Source organism: Canis aureus, unplaced genomic scaffold, assembly GCF_053574225.1.
Source record: "Canis aureus isolate CA01 unplaced genomic scaffold, VMU_Caureus_v.1.0 ptg000207l_RagTag, whole genome shotgun sequence".
Classification (NCBI taxonomy): domain Eukaryota; kingdom Metazoa; phylum Chordata; class Mammalia; order Carnivora; family Canidae; genus Canis; species Canis aureus.
Genome location: NW_027554479.1, coordinates 43,448 through 60,474, shown reverse-complemented (window position 1 = coordinate 60,474; position 17,027 = coordinate 43,448). Strand labels below are relative to the sequence as shown.

The 17,027-nt window shown below is 36.9% G+C and overlaps 1 pseudogene; it reads right to left on the bottom strand.

Moving 5' to 3' along the window:
• Positions 1-9,395: 9,395 nt before the first annotated feature.
• Positions 9,396-10,341, bottom strand: LOC144309730 (olfactory receptor 51V1-like; annotated as a pseudogene).
• Between the last annotated feature and the right edge of the window lie 6,686 nt (positions 10,342-17,027).

Below are 17,027 nucleotides of genomic sequence, written 5' to 3'. Positions count from 1 at the left end.
CCCTTTAAGAAGAAGTTCAGTGGAACAGTCCACAAAAACAAAGACTGAATAGATATCATGATGACACTAAACTCATATCTCTCAATAGTAACTCTGAATGTGAACGGGCTTAATGACCCCATCAAAAGGCGCAGGGTTTCAGACTGGATAAAAAAGCAGGACCCATCTATTTGCTGTCTACAAGAGACTCATTTTAGACAGAAGGACACCTACAGCCTGAAAATAAAAGGTTGGAGAACCATTTACCATTCGAATGGTCCTCAAAAGAAAGCAGGGGTAGCCATCCTTATATCAGATAAACTAAAATTTACCCCAAAGACTGTAGTGAAAGATGAAGAGGGACACTATATCATACTTAAAGGATCTATTCAACAAGAGGACTTAACAATCCTCAATATATATGCTCCGAATGTGGGAGCTGCCAAATATATAAATCAATTATTAACCAAAGTGAAGAAATACTTAGATAATAATACACTTATACTTGGTGACTTCAATCTAGCTCTTTCTATACTCGATAGGTCTTCTAAGCAAAACATCTCCAAAGAAACGAGAGCTTTAAATGATACACTGGACCAGATGGATTTCACAGATATCTACAGAACTTTACATCCACACTCAACTGAATACACATTCTTCTCAAGCGCACATGGAACTTTCTCCAGAATAGACCACATATTGGGTCACAAATCGGGTCTGAACCGATACCAAAAGATTGGGATTGTCCCCTGCATATTCTCGGACCATAATGCCTTGAAATTAGAACTAAATCACAACAAGAAGTTTGGAAGGACCTCAAACACATGGAGGTTAAGGACCATCCTGCTAAAAGATAAAAGGGTCAACCAGGAAATTAAGGAAGAATTAAAAAGATTCATGGAAACTAATGAGAATGAAGATACAACCGTTCAAAATCTTTGGGATGCAGCAAAAGCAGTCCTAAGGGGGAAATACATCGCAATACAAGCATCCATTCAAAAACTTGAAAGAACTCAAATACAAAAGCTAACCTTACACATAAAGGAGCTAGAGAAAAAACAGCAAATAGATCCTACACCCAAGAGAAGAAGGGAGCTAATAAAGATTCGAGCAGAACTCAACGAAATCGAGACCAGAAGAACTGTGGAACAGATCAACAGAACCAGGAGTTGGTTCTTTGAAAGAATTAATAAGATAGATAAACCATTAGCCAGCCTTATTAAAAAGAAGAGAGAGAAGACTCAAATTAATAAAATCATGAATGAGAAAGGAGAGATCACTACCAACACCAAGGAAATACAAACGATTTTAAAAACCTATTATGAACAGCTATACGCCAATAAATTAGGCAATCTAGAAGAAATGGACGCATTCCTGGAAAGCCACAAACTACCAAAACTGGAACAGGAAGAAATAGAAAACCTGAACAGGCCAATAACCAGGGAGGAAATTGAAGCAGTCATCAAAAACCTCCCAAGACACAAGAGTCCAGGGCCAGATGGCTTCCCAGGAGAATTTTATCAAACGTTTAAAGAAGAAATCATACCTATTCTCCTAAAGCTGTTTGGAAAGATAGAAAGAGATGGAGTACTTCCAAATTCGTTCTATGAAGCCAGCATCACCTTAATTCCAAAGCCAGACAAAGACCCCGCCAAAAAGGAGAATTACAGACCAATATCCCTGATGAACATGGATGCAAAAACTCTCAACAAGATACTGGCCAATAGGATCCAACAGTACATTAAGAAAATTATTCACCATGACCAAGTAGGATTTATCCCTGGGACACAAGGCTGGTTCAACACCCGTAAAACAATCAATGTGATTCATCATATCAGCAAGAGAAAAACCAAGGACCATATGATCCTCTCATTGGATGCAGAGAAAGCATTTGACAAAATACAGCATCCATTCCTGATCAAAACTCTTCAGAGTGTAGGGATAGAGGGAACATTCCTCGACATCTTAAAAGCCATCTATGAAAAGCCCACAGCAAATATCATTCTCAATGGGGAAGCACTGGGAGCCTTTCCCCTAAGATCAGGAACAAGACAGGGATGTCCACTCTCACCACTGCTATTCAACATAGTACTGGAAGTCCTAGCCTCAGCAATCAGACAACAAAAAGACATTAAAGGCATTCAAATTGGCAAAGAAGAAGTCAAACTCTCCCTCTTCGCCGATGACATGATACTCTACATAGAAAACCCAAAAGTCTCCACCCCAAGATTGCTAGAACTCATACAGCAATTTGGTAGCGTGGCAGGATACAAAATCAATGCCCAGAAGTCAGTGGCATTTCTATACACTAACAATGAGACTGAAGAAAGAGAAATTAAGGAGTCAATCCCATTTACAATTGCACCCAAAAGCATAAGATACCTAGGAATAAACCTCACCAAAGATGTAAAGGATCTATACCCTCAAAACTATAGAACACTTCTGAAAGAAATTGAGGAAGACACAAAGAGATGGAAAAATATTCCATGCTCATGGATTGGCAGAATTAATACTGTGAAAATGTCAATGTTACCCAGGGCAATATACACGTTTAATGCAATCCCTATCAAAATACCATGGACTTTCTTCAGAGATTTAGAACAAATTATTTTAAGATTTGTGTGGAATCAGAAAAGACCCCGAATAGCCAGGGGAATTTTAAAAAAGAAAACCATATCTGGGGGCATCACAATGCCAGATTTCAGGTTGTACTACAAAGCTGTGGTCATCAAGACAGTGTGGTACTGGCACAAAAACAGACACATAGATCAGTGGAACAGAATAGAGAATCCAGAAGTGGACCCTGAACTTTATGGTCAACTAATATTCGATAAAGGAGGAAAGACTATCCATTGGAAGAAAGACAGTCTCTTCAATAAATGGTGCTGGGAAAATTGGACATCCACATGCAGAAGAATGAAACTAGACCACTCTCTTGCACCATACACAAAGATAAACTCAAAATGGATGAAAGATCTAAATGTGAGACAAGATTCCATCAAAATCCTAGAGAAGAACACAGGCAACACCCTTTTTGAACTCGGCCATAGTAACTTCTTGCAAGATACATCCACGAAGGCAAAAGAAACAAAAGCAAAAATGAACTATTGGGACTTCATCAAGATAAGAAGCTTTTGCACAGCAAAGGATACAGTCAACAAAACTCAAAGACAACCTACAGAATGGGAGAAGATATTTGCAAATGACATATCAGATAAAGGGCTAGTTTCCAAGATCTATAAAGAACTTATTAAACTCAACACCAAAGAAACAAACAATCCAATCATGAAATGGGCAAAAGACATGAACAGAAATCTCACAGAAGAAGACATAGACATGGCCAACATGCACATGAGAAAATGCTCTGCATCACTTGCCATCAGGGAAATACAAATCAAAACCACAATGAGATACCACCTCACACCAGTGAGAATGGGAAAAATTAACAAGGCAGGAAACAACAAATGTTGGAGAGGATGTGGAGAAAAGGGAACCCTCTTACACTGTTGGTGGGAATGTGAACTGGTGCAGCCACTCTGGAAAACTGTGTGGAGGTTCCTCAAACAGTTAAAAATATACCTGCCCTACGACCCAGCAATTGCACTGTTGGGGATTTACCCCAAAGATACAAATGCAATGAAACGCTGGGACACCTGCACCCCGATGTTTCTAGCAGCAATGGCCACGATAGCCAAACTGTGGAAGGAGCCTCGGTGTCCAACGAAAGATGAATGGATAAAGAAGATGTGGTTTATGTATACAATGGAATATTACTCAGCTATTAGAAATGACAAATACCCACCATTTGCTTCAACGTGGATGGAACTGGAGGGTATTATGCTGAGTGAAGTAAGTCAGTCGGAGAAGGACAAACATTATATGTTCTCATTCATTTGGGGAATATAAATAATAGTGAAAGGGAAAATAAGGGAAGGGAGAAGAAATGTGTGGGAAATATCAGAAAGGGAGACAGAACATAAAGACTGCTAACTCTGGGAAACGAACTAGGGGTGGTAGAAGGGGAGGAGGGCAGGGGGTGGGAGTGAATGGGTGACGGGCACTGGGTGTTATTCTGTATGTTAGTAAATTGAACACCAATAAAAAAAAAATAAATAAAAATAAAAAATAAAAAATAAAAAATAAAAAAAAAATAATCTACAAAAAGATGACTGATAAATGCTTGGACTTCTACATTGTCTGCAGTGAGTTCATGGCTCTCTGGGCAACAAAAGCCCATAGGGTGAGAATCATTGATAGGTTTCCTTTTAGTTTTTCTTTGTCCTCTTCATCTCTACCTTTCATCATCCCTCAAATCTTTTTCTACTTCTATTTAATTTTAATAAATCTGTTTTTTTGTAATATATCAACTAACTAAATAAATAAATGTATTTATTATGAAATAAATGTGATAACCTAATTTTATGCCCATAGCACTAACATCATTTTGAATAAATGATACATGGCTCTAGAGATTGACAGGGATTAAGATGTTCTGTGACAATTATCACTCTAACTGAAAGATATTGATCTTGATTATAATTAAATCTGAGTTTGGTGTCACATAAGTTACCATGTAACTCTACTAGGTTATATTGCCAGCTACTAGGTGCTAGTATTTCTCTTGAAAGTAATCTAAACCATAAGCAGCTTGCTCCATATACCTCACGTGGAAACATAACTTTAGCTAATGAAAACAGGTATTAAAATTTGCCTCAAAAGCCATATGAGCTAATCATATCTAAATACTTTGTGGTGTTTACCATGACAGAAAATCTTGTCTCAATTTTTAAAGCTATTCCTTTCATCAGTGTTTTTCCACAATTAGTGTTTGAGAGCTGAGAGAGAAAAGCATAGTCATCTCTCCACAAATTATTTCCTCAACTTAAATTTAAACTCACTTTTTTTTTTTTTTTAACTCACTTTCTTAAGAAATCCTGTGGCAGGTGATGTGATGAGCACTGAGTGTTATACGCAACTAATGAATTACTGAAAACTACATCTGACACTAAGGATGTGCTATATGTGGCTAATTGAGTTTAAATTACAAAAAGAAACAAAATATCCTGTGGAGAATGATTAATCTTAAATTTATTCATCCAACATTTATTGATGTTTAGAAGTGTTTCTGTAACATTCTAAAGCCTTATTATGTTTTCTTTGTGTTCTTCCATTTTGTCATCATGGAAATACAGAACAGATTCAATTAAAAAATGAACTGTAGCGTTTATTTAATTCAAACATTTTGTCAAAATTTTGGAAAATATTTAATACACAACTTTTAAACAAAGAGTAGTTTGACAATTGTATTGTTATAAAACTAATAAATATTAGACCCTCAAAAGTACACGTTATAGAACAGTATACATATTAATAACTTTCCATCTAATCTAAATAAGAGATTTCAGTATTCACGTGTGACTTATCTCCAAAAATCTCTTGCTAACTTACATCCATATGAAAAGCAAATGCAAGTCTCTGAACAACCTCAGATTCTGATAACCATGTTTTATTTGCCAATTATATACCAAATATGGAGTTGTATTTGACCTATTATTTTAAATTTTGTGGTTATTTAATTTTAGATGACATCGAATCTATTTTAATATTTATTGACCATTTCAAACTACTGACAACTGAATTTTTTTTTACAACTTAAATTCTATATCTTGTTTTTATAGGTTTATGCTGTCTTTTGTCATATTGATGTGTAAGTATGTTTTGCCTGAGTAAACTAATTTTGGCATGTGTTGAATTGCAAATAGTTTGAGTTTTTATTTCTCACTGTTTTTATGTATCCTTATATATGTATGTGTGTCTGTGTCAAAGCATTGATTTTCATTTTATGAACTCTCATTTCCTGTCCTTATCTGTAAGGATAAGCTGTAGCTTATTCAAAAGATCTCTTTTAAAAGAACAGTTGTTCCTGAATTTTACAGTTTCATTTTTATGTGTATGATATGGTATAAGTACAAATGAGTTTGTAGCATAGTAATACTTATATTTGGGTTAAGAAATTAGGTATAGGGCAGAGAGATAGATTAAATAGGCGATGGGTATGGTGTGGTGAGCATGAAGTGCTGTATGTGAGTGACAAATTACTAAATTCTACACCTGAAACTCATGTTGCACAGTATTTTAGCTAACTGGAATTTAAATACAAACTTGAAATAAAAAGAAATTAGGTATAGATTTATCTTTGAGTCTGCTACATGGCTATTACATAATCCATATTTTCTTTAAAAAATTAAATGGCACTAAAATTCATTAAATTTATTCCTTAATTTTTCTATGTATCTAGTGTTACTTCTGTACTTCATATTCTGTTATTTTGAGATACGTGGGTGTGAAATCATGACCTGAGACCACAACCTGAGCTGAAATCAAGAGTTGGATACAACCAACTGAGCCACCCAGGAACCCCTTGAAATGTATTTTTAAATTGTTTTATTTCTCTGATTTTTAATATTTCCTAAGAAACTATAAAAATTTTATAAATTAAGAATATTGTTATTCGTGTAGTCACAGTGAAACTACAGGAATGTTTTAGGAGAACAGATACAGTTACACAGAGTAAAGAATATATTTCTATTTCAGGTGTATGCCCTTACACTCTCTAACAAAGTGTTAATGATTTCATTTTATTTCTTTTTTCTTTTCTTTCTTTCTTTCTTTTTTTTTTTTTTTTAGAGAGAGAGAGAGAGCAAGCATCAATGGAGGAGGGGGAGAGAGAGACAGAGAATCTTAAGCAGGGGGGTTAATCTCAGGACTATGAGATCCTGACTTGAGCCAAAATTAAGAGTCGCTTAATCCACTGAGTCACCCAGGTGGCCCTAAGGGTGTGAATGATTTCTACGTGTGATTATGTACATTATATCTTCAGGTTCTGTATATGTGAATAGGATTTGTCATTCAATTATGCTTTCTAATGGTATTTTTGAATGTAAATATAACACTTATTTTTAGAATGTGCTAATCGCTGAGAGCTTATAATTTTTAGAGCGATTTATTTATTTTAGAGAGAAAGAGAACGTTTATAGTGGGGGATAAGGGGAGGAGCAGAGGGAAAGGGACAAGCAGACTCTATGCTTAGCACATGACCCAATGCTGGCTGATCACAGGACACTGAGATCATGACCTGAGCTGAAACCAAGAGTCGACACTCACTCTGCTGAGCCACCCAGGTGCCCTGAATGCTTCTGATTTTAACAAATTTTTAGAAAAAATATTGGGTATCACATTTAGAGTAAATTTGAATTCTATAAGAACATTACCTTCTTCCATCTCATATGAACATTTTAATTCGTTTCTTAATTCATTTCATGGATTAATATAGAAATAACATTAAATTATCATCCTATAGTGAAAAATCTTGACTTTTCCCTACCTTAAAAAAAATTACAACAAAGAAAATCTATGAAAAATCTGTTTGATTGTTTGTTTGTTTTACAAAATTGCTGTTTTAAACTCCATCTCTTTGAGTATAAGTTGAGTGGAATAAATTACTTCTTTTTGTTTTTTAATTTATTTATGATAGTCACAGAGAGAGAGAGAGAGAGAGAGAGAGAGAGAGGCAGAGACACAGGCAGAGGGAGAAGCAGGCTCCATGCACTGGGAGCCCGACGTGGGATTCGATCCCAGGTCTCCAGGATCGCACCCTGGGCCAAAGACAGGCGCTAAACCGCTGCGCCACCCAGGGATCCCAAATTACTTCTTAATTAGATACGGATTGTTGATTCTTTTTGGTTCATAAAGTAAATAGGCATGAATAATCAATTGTATGTTTTAAACCAGATTCATTTACAGTATAGCTTCATTTACATTATGGAAATTATTTCCAAGTTTTCAATCATTTGACAATTTTTCCTTATTTTCAATTTTTTGTAAACTCTTACATGTGATACACATTTAGATGCATTTTAATGCAAAGCAGGAAAAAGGGCCAATATGATATTGTAAAACCAATGCCATACTACTTTTGAAGATTGGAAGTTATTTTTACCACAAAATTAATGAGTTGCTCAAATCTTGTTTCCAAAATATAAATAAGGACTCCAAAGGAATCTAATAAGGAAACACATTTTCCCTAGTTAGAGTTCTTCATCCATTCTTCTATCTCTATTTTATACATTTTTCTAAAAGATTAACACTTAAGACCTATGAATTTATACATTTACATACTTGCTATCAGTCAGATGATCATATATATATATGTGTATATATATATATACACATATATATATATCTCCGTGTGTCTTAATGTATTTTAGTTGTATGCCAAAAGATAAATGCCTCTTCATAAATGCATGCTATGAAGATTGAATCATGAATTTAATGATCCAGTTCTCCAATAATAGAAGAGGAAAAAAGACGATGGGTTAGAGTATTTGGAGAAATCCTTTAAGGATGAAATGCTTAACAAGTTTGCTCTCAGAAGCTTATGGACAGAGTTCCACAAAGCAATAAAGATCAGCTCTGTCTAATAGCACTCTCTGATAGCATATGCATGGGTATTTTTCCTAATTTGGTAAAGAGGATGAGAATGAAGATGAGTTGCTGCTAGAGATGAAAAAAGGTAACAGTATCTTTTCTCTTGAAGATGTTCATGAATGGCAATTCCACATGGTTTTTAGTACAGACTAGGCTTTATTACGTTCCCAAATGGCTAGTTATCTGACCTCATGTTAATTATTAGGTAGACATGGTTTTGCCATCAGTGAGAAACGCCACTACAGAAGAAAAGTCTTGCCTTGTTGATATTTATCAAATCCAGAAAAGATTAAAATAAAAAAGATTCCGTAAAGCATATTAGTGAAACATTTATTCTACACGGTAAAGACATCAATTTCTGTGAGACTCAAATTAAGATTGTCATTTTAGCACTCATTTTGAGGTATGTAAAATGAAGAAAGATTGTTCTTTTGAGAAGCAGACAACAGAATTGTCTGTTGACAAATTAACCAGAAGAGAAGGGTGATGTTGCTTGACTCTCAAACTGCTAACCAGTCTGAAAACATCACTTAAGATTAGCAACCAGTTGTAATGTCTATATCGAGTAAGGCAACCATACCAAGTGGTGACAAAATTGTGCCTCCAGTGATAAATGGGTACTATGTGTTTGGATGACTTCTTTATAGATATTCCTTGTAAGTTAAACTTCTCTGGACAATTGTGAATATTATTTTTTTCTAGTCAGAAGTGATAATGCCATGTTATGAATGACTCTACTATCAGAACTTCAAACTTGGGTTTGATTATTATTTTTGATACTTAGAAATCTTTCATGTAATGGGCATATCCTGTAAGTCTTCATTTTCAGTCACCTTATTTTTAACGTCTTTAAATAAATATATTCCTTCCCTCTCCTTGCCTGAAGTTTTCTACAGGTAAGCCCCTGTGTCTATGTAATCGAAAGTGTTTTACTCCTTTTTCATGGAAAACCACTTCTGAATCCTGCCACGGATTTGTTGGGTTTTGACACTGTAGATGATGGGGTTCATCAAGGGTGGGAAGATGATATAGATGTTGCCCATGAGGACATGGACCATAGGAGAGAGGTGTTTCCCAAAACGATGCACCATAGTCAGACCGATTATTGGGATATAGAAAACCATGACAGCACAGATATGGGAGACACAGGTCTGCAAGGACTTAAGCCGCTCCTCCCGGGATGCAATAGCCAAGACAGAATGCAGGATCAGAATGTAGGATACAATAATTAGCATGGAATCAAACAAAAGTGTGCAAATCACCAGAGCCAAGGCCTAGAAACTGTTAAAGCGAATGTCAGAACATGCTAGTCTTAGTAAGTCTTGGTGAAGGCAAAAAAGAGTGCGAGAGGATGTGGGAATGGCAATAGTGGAAAAACTTTAGGCGGATTATGGGAGCCATAATGAACACAAAACTCCTAACTAAAATTCCCAGCCCAATCTTGGTAATCCTGGCACTGGTTAGTATGGACGTATACCTCAGAGGATTACAGATCGCTGTAAAGCGATCAAAAGCCATGGCGAGAAGGACTCCAGACTCTGTGAGGGACAGACCATGGATGAAATAAGTTTGAGCAATGCAGGCATCCAGGCTGACTTCCTGGCTAAGTCCCCACAGGATGCCCAGCACCGTGTGCACCGTGGACAGCCCCATGCACAGGTCAGTGAGGGCCAGCATGGCCAGGAAGTAGAACATGGGCTGGTGCAGGCTCGGCTCAGTCCGGATCACATGCAGCACCAGGCAGTTCCCAGACAGTACCATAGCATAGATACAGGAGAAAGGGATGGACAGCCAGGGATATTCCTGTTCCAGGCCAGGGAAGCCTGTTAGTAGAAAGGTGGAGGAATTGGTGTCATAAGCAGGAAAAGCAGGCATGGATCATTTGCTGTATTTTTCCAACGAGTCAGCACTTGTGTCCATTTGGTAGAGCGCTTTCATTCAAATTATTTTCTCATAGAGGACCAATCTGAGCAAAAATGATATGGGTATGTAATACAGAATTCTTTACATTAAAAAGTCACACTTACTGCTGTTCACACCTGTTATCCAAGTACATCTCCACACTTAGGAATCTTGTTGTGTGTCTACCTAATAAAACATTGAGGGTAGACCAAGGAAAGTGATCTAAAATAGATTTCGTCTTTCTCGAGCAACTAGAGATTATGATAAATTTTGACTTTCCAGATGTCTGTTAATTTTTCGGAGTATTTGTAAAAAACAGTTACCCTTCACCTTTGGGCGCGGTTCAGTCTGTCTCTTCATGCATCCGGTGATTCAATCTGTCTTTTTTATCTGGCAATCACTGCTCGAGTCTCAACTCAACAACAAAAGCTCAAAGATATATTTGTTTCTCTGCTCTCGAGAAAGTAGATCATATCTTTGTAAGTACTTGCATCAAGAGAGAACTAGACGACTGTGATGTATAACGTTAGGAACGAGATGGGTATAAATGGACCCCGTGTCCCTAGAGATAGTCTGTTCACATTTTAAAATGAATGGTCAAAACAGCTATTACCTGACTACAATCTGGAATTATCCATAGGGAGTGCATTTGTTCTTTTTAACAAGCACATATTCCGTTTGATGTTCTAACCGTTCCAGGAGTTGAAAAACTATTAGAGAAAATAACATAACACTATATGTTAGTTATAATTCAATTATAAAATAGGTAATACCACACAAACCCTAAGTAACTGGTGCTATTGTGAGCCCCGCTTTATAAATGACTAAATTGAGTTCAAGAGAGAGTAAGCAGCTGGCTAGAGTTGCCCAGCGAGTAAGTGAAGCTGTGAATCCTTGCAGGCCGACTCCAAGGCATATGCTCTTAAGGGCTCATCTGTCTTCAGTTTCGCTGCTATCACCTTTCAGAGGCTGTTGCTTCCCTAGCATGAAGATTCAAAGGTTTCAGGGGTTTTCTCTAATCTTTAAGATTACATTAAACCTATCTCATTTATCAGTTCTCCTTGCTTTCAACAGGATCATCAGTGAGCTTAAGATCCTCTATCATACTCCCTTCTTTCACAAACTAGGCCTTCAGCCACCACAAGGTACATACTCTTTGTTTCTTCTGTTGTTCTGGAGACTTTCCAGGGTTTGTGAGTAACTGCTTTTCATCGGTCACAGACTTTCTCAATTAGAGCTTCTTTCTCCTTCCCGCCAGCTTTATTCAAGTAGAATAGACTCATAACATTGTGTCAGTTTGAGGTGTTCATGTTGATTTTATAATTTACCTCTTTCAAAAGAATTACTGCCATAACATTAGCTAACTCATTCATCCTGTCAAATAATTACCATTGTTTTTTAGAGTGAGAACATGTAAGGTGTATTCCCTTAGCAACTTTCACATATATGATACAGTACCATTAACTATAATCACCATGTTCTACATTAATCCCCAGAAATTGTTAATCTTATACCCGGAAGTTTGTGCCCTTTGGCAAATATCTCCCAATTTCCCTCATTCCCCATCTCCTGGGAACAACCACTCTACTTTGATTCTGAGTTTGGCTCCATTGGATTCCACATAGGGGGTATTATGCAATATTTATCTTTCTCTGTCTGACTTATTTCATTTAACATCATGTTTTCAAGCTTTATCAAAATTGTTAAAAGCAGGATTTTCTTCTTTTTCATGGCTGAATATTATTTTATTGATTATTAATATTTATTTAATCATTATTATATATTTTATTAAATATATATTCAATATACATCACATCTTCTTTATTCACTCATCTATAGACAGATACTTAGGTTGTTTCCATATTGGGCATAGTGATGCCATGAACAAGGGAGTGCAGATATTGAAAACTGTCCAGTTAAATTTATTTTTAAGTTTTTTATTGTTTTTATGCTATTATAAGCAGTTTGAATTCCTACTTCCTTTTTCAGATGTTTTGCTTTTTTAGTGTATAGAATGAAACTGTTTTCTGTATGCTGATTTATATCCTGCAACTTTACTGAATCTTTTGGTTAATTCTAGCAGGTTTTTCTGTTGTTTGTTTGTTTGTTTGTTTGTTTGTTTGTTTTTTGGTGCAATCGTCAGGATTTTCTAGATATAAGATCATATCTGCAAACAAAGACAATTTTACTTTGTCTTTTTTTGTTGAGATGTCCTTTTTCCTTTTTGCTGCCTGATTGCTACAGTTTCTGACTTCCTAGACTAAAAGTGGGGAGACTGGGCAAACTTGTCTTATTTCTGATCTTAGAAGATATCGCAACCTTTCACCATTGAATATGTTATTGGCCACGAGTTTGTCATATATGGCCCTTCTTATGTTGAGGTATGCCTTTTATTAAGATTTTATTTATTTATTCATGAGAGACAGAGATAAAGAGAGAGGCAGAGGCAGAGGGAGAAGCAGGCTTCATGCAGGGAACCTGACTTGGAACTTGATCCTGGGACTACAGGATCACATCCTGGACTGAAGGCAGCGCTAAACCGCTGAACCACCCGGGCTGCCAGAGATATGCTTCTTTTATACTCAGTTTGTTGAATTTTTGTCATGAGAGGATGATGTATTTTGTCAAGTGCTTTTTCCATCATGTATTGAGTTAATCATATGATTTTGTCTTTTATTCTATTAATGTGGTGAATCACATGTATTGATCTGCATATGTTGACTTATCCTTGCATCTCAGGGATAAATCCCACCGAATCACAATATATAATCTTTTTAATATACTGTTGTTACTTTGTGTGTTTACTGTGCTAATATTTGTCAAGAATTTTTGCATCTATGTTCATCAGGAATATGGGTCTATACTTTTCTTTTCTTGTCGTGTACTTATCTGGCTTTGGTACTGAGGTTATGCTGGCCTTGTAAAATGAGTTTGGAAGTATTCCTTCCTCTTCAATTTTTTGAAAGAGTTTAAGAAGAATTGGCATTAATTTCTCTAAATATTTAATAGAATTCACCAGTGAAACCTCTGATCCTAGGCTTTTAAGTGTGCAATGGATTACTGACTAAAATTCTTTACCTATAATTGGTCTGTTCAAATTTTTATTTCCTCATGATTCAGTCTTTGTAAGTTTTATGTTTGGGGGAATTTATCCATTTGTTCTAGGTTATCCAGTTTGTTGATGTATAAAATTTGTCTCGTGATTTTTTGTGTTTCTATGGTATCAGTGGTAAATTTCATCTCTCATCTCTGATTTTACATACTGGAGTCTTTGTCTTATTTTTCATAGTCTAGCTAAAGATTAGTAAATTCTTTCATCTTTTTAAAAAAACAACTTAGTTTCATTGATCATTTCTACATTTTTTCATCTTCATTTCATTTATTTCTGCTATCATCTTTGTTCTTTTTCTCTTTCTGCCAGCTTTGGACTTAGTTTATAAAAGTTTTTGGGACAATGTTAAACGACATAGCTAAGTGATCCTGGGGAAGTTTCTAGTACTTATCTCTAACCAAGTGTCATCCCAGAGCAATCCAATGTTTGCCACTTATGCAGCTTTAGGTATTCAAAGTAAAACTGAACGAGTGAAACAAGCTTTAATGTTTTCTTTAACCTACTACATCTAAAATACTATGTCAACATGTGGCAATATAAACATTTTTGGGGAGACAGATTATTATTTTTTTTTTTTTAATTATTTATGATAGTCACAGAGAGAGAGAGAGGCAGAGACACAGGAGGAGGGAGAAGCAGGCTCCATGCACCGGGAGCCCGACGTGGGATTCGATCCCGGGTCTCCAGGATCGCGCCCTGGGCCAAAGGCAGGCGCCAAACCGCTGCGCCACCCAGGGATCCCTGGGGAGACAGATTAAATCATCCTTTCCACACTAAGTCTTTGACCTAGTATGTATTTTGTACTTACATAACATCTCAAATGGGACTAGCCACATTCCAAGTACTCAATAGTCCCTGGTGGTTCATGGATAACTTCTTAAAGAATGCCACCCTAAACTCAGTTTCTTCATCTCTACCATGGAAACAATAACAATTTACTTTAATTAAGTGTTTTCTTTGTGTATTTCACAATCCAAGTTATTTACAAATTCATCTAAATAAATTGTCAGGACAATCCAATGAAATAATGATATTACCCCATCTTAGATGAAAAAACTAATGTAAGGTTAAGTATCTTGCCTAAGTACATAGTACTCACAGGTGTTGGGGAAGGGTTTACCAACTAAAAGTTAGATATAAGCACATTCTTTATTAAAAGAAAAGATGTGATCCTTTAGTAATTCTAATTCTAATTAGAAGTACCTTAATTGGGGATCTCTGGGTGGCGCAGGGGTTTAGCACCTGCCTTTGGCCCAGGGCGCGATCCTGGAGACCTGGGATTGAATCCCATGTCGGGCTCCCGGTGCATGGAGCCTGCTTCTCCCTCTGCCTATGTTTCTGTCTCTGTCTCTCTCTCTCTCTCTCTCTGTGTGACTATCATAAGTAAATAAAAATTTTTCAAAAAAGAAGTACTATAATTCCGAGAATTAAATAATGCCAAGATTCCTAGTCCTCAGTAAGTGCTAAAAAATAGTGCTTAGTACTATTATTGTTTTAAAAATCGAGACAGCATTCAAGGAGCTTATAAGGAATCAACCTTATACAAAACTGCGATGGCTTATAAATAATGTTTTCTTGGCCAGCACATGAGCTCTTTGAGTACTAAAGCCAGGGTTCAAAAAAAGCGTGAAAAGTTTTACTGAAAAGGAGAAAAATAAAATAAAAACTTATGTTAATAACAATAACCTGTTTTATATAGGCTATATCTGATGCCCTTCAAAAATATTTAAGACCACTTAGGGAGAAAGGAAGCTGCAGGATGTTTCTTAATCTGTCTGTCCAAAGTTTATTTTCAAATCTCCTTAGATGAAGAAATTATTTTTAAATATTTACACTTGTAAGAATATTCAGAATTTGGTAGACTGGAGCATGTGCTGTGCAGATGCTGTCCTCACTCCCAAAGGAACACAGCCCCCTGCATGTCACATCACTTACTCTCAGCACTTCCCAGGTTTTACTCCAGTGACTCTCAGATCTACATAAGCCTTACTTCCCCTAGAATCGCAATACAACCAGAACAAAGGAAGAAACCAGATCCATTTACAAGATTGTCAAGACCATCTCCACCACAACAATTTTTCTTTTTTTCTTTTTAAAAGGATGTTATGTATTTATTCATGAGAGATACACAGAGAGAGGCAGAGACATAGGCAGAGCCAGAAGCAGGCCACCCACAGGGAGACCCACAGGGGACTAGATCTTTGAATTTTAGGATCACACCTTGAGCCAAAGGCAGACTCTCAACCTCTGAGGCACCCAGGTGTCCCTGTTGTTCTTTATCAAGTCCATAAAGTGAACGTGTAAAAACAGACAACAATGTCTCAGAAATGAATCCTACAAGTTAATGATCATCTTATGGAAGAAGCAGAGTTTAATCTTCCAATCCATGCCAGTGATTAGCAATTTGCTCCAGTCCAGGGAATCCTGTAAGTAGTAACTAATCCCTTACCACGGTATAGGGGCAAGAACTCAAATGTGTCTTCTTTCTCTACTTGGTATACGTAAACTTCACAATCATACTTTCACAAGCCAGAAATCATATTTCTTCTGTTATTTGTAGTATGAAGCATTGAATTAGGAAGTGACAGTGAAATTGTGGATATGGACACAGAAACCTTTGATATAGACCTAATAACAAAGGGCTTCACATGCAGGCATAAAGTAGTCAGTTTCATAGCAAATGCAGTTTCTGAAAAAATACAAGCATTGGACTTATATGTAATGAGCCATGGGGCTAAATCCAGTCATTCTTTCATAGCTGTCACTTCAAAATTTCTACTAAGACAATGGGAAACACAGGATTCTAAATGAACAGTAAACTATATTGTTTTCCTGAGAGGTTTCTGTCTTTATAGATCCATGTCTGTTCAATCTGATTCCAAAGTCAGTAACTTCACCTTTCTACTTACGGGATTCCCTGGACTGGAGCAAGAATATCCCTGGCTGTCCATCCCTTTCTCCCGTATCTATGCTATGGTACTGTCTGGGAACTGCCTGGTGCTGCATGTGATCTGGACTGAGCCGAGCCTGCACCAGCCCATGTTCTACTTCCTGGCCATGCTGGCCCTCACTGACCTGTGCATGGGGCTGTCCACAGTGCACACGGTGCTGGGCATCCTGTGGGGGCTCAGCCAGGAGATAGATTTGGATGCCTGCATTGCCTAAAACTTCTATATTCATGGTCTGTCATGGATGGAGTCTGGAGTCCTTTTGCCATGGTCTTTGTTCGCTTTTTCAATGAAGAGATGCCTAGGGGTCTCAGCGGTTGAGCATCTGCCTTTGGCTCAGGGCAGGATCCTGGAGTCCTGGAATCAAGTCCCACATCGCGCTTCCTGCATGAAGCCTGCTCTCTTCCCTCTGCCTATGTCTCTGCCTCTCTCTGTGTCACTCTCATGAAAAATAAATAAAATCTTACAAATAAAAGAAAATAAAAGACCAGTGCTCTAGCACTTTGTCATATGAGATGACCATTTACGCAGATACGTCCATATCCAGGCCTAAAGGATGCCTTCATCACAGGATAGATCGCTCAAATCTATGCATTTAT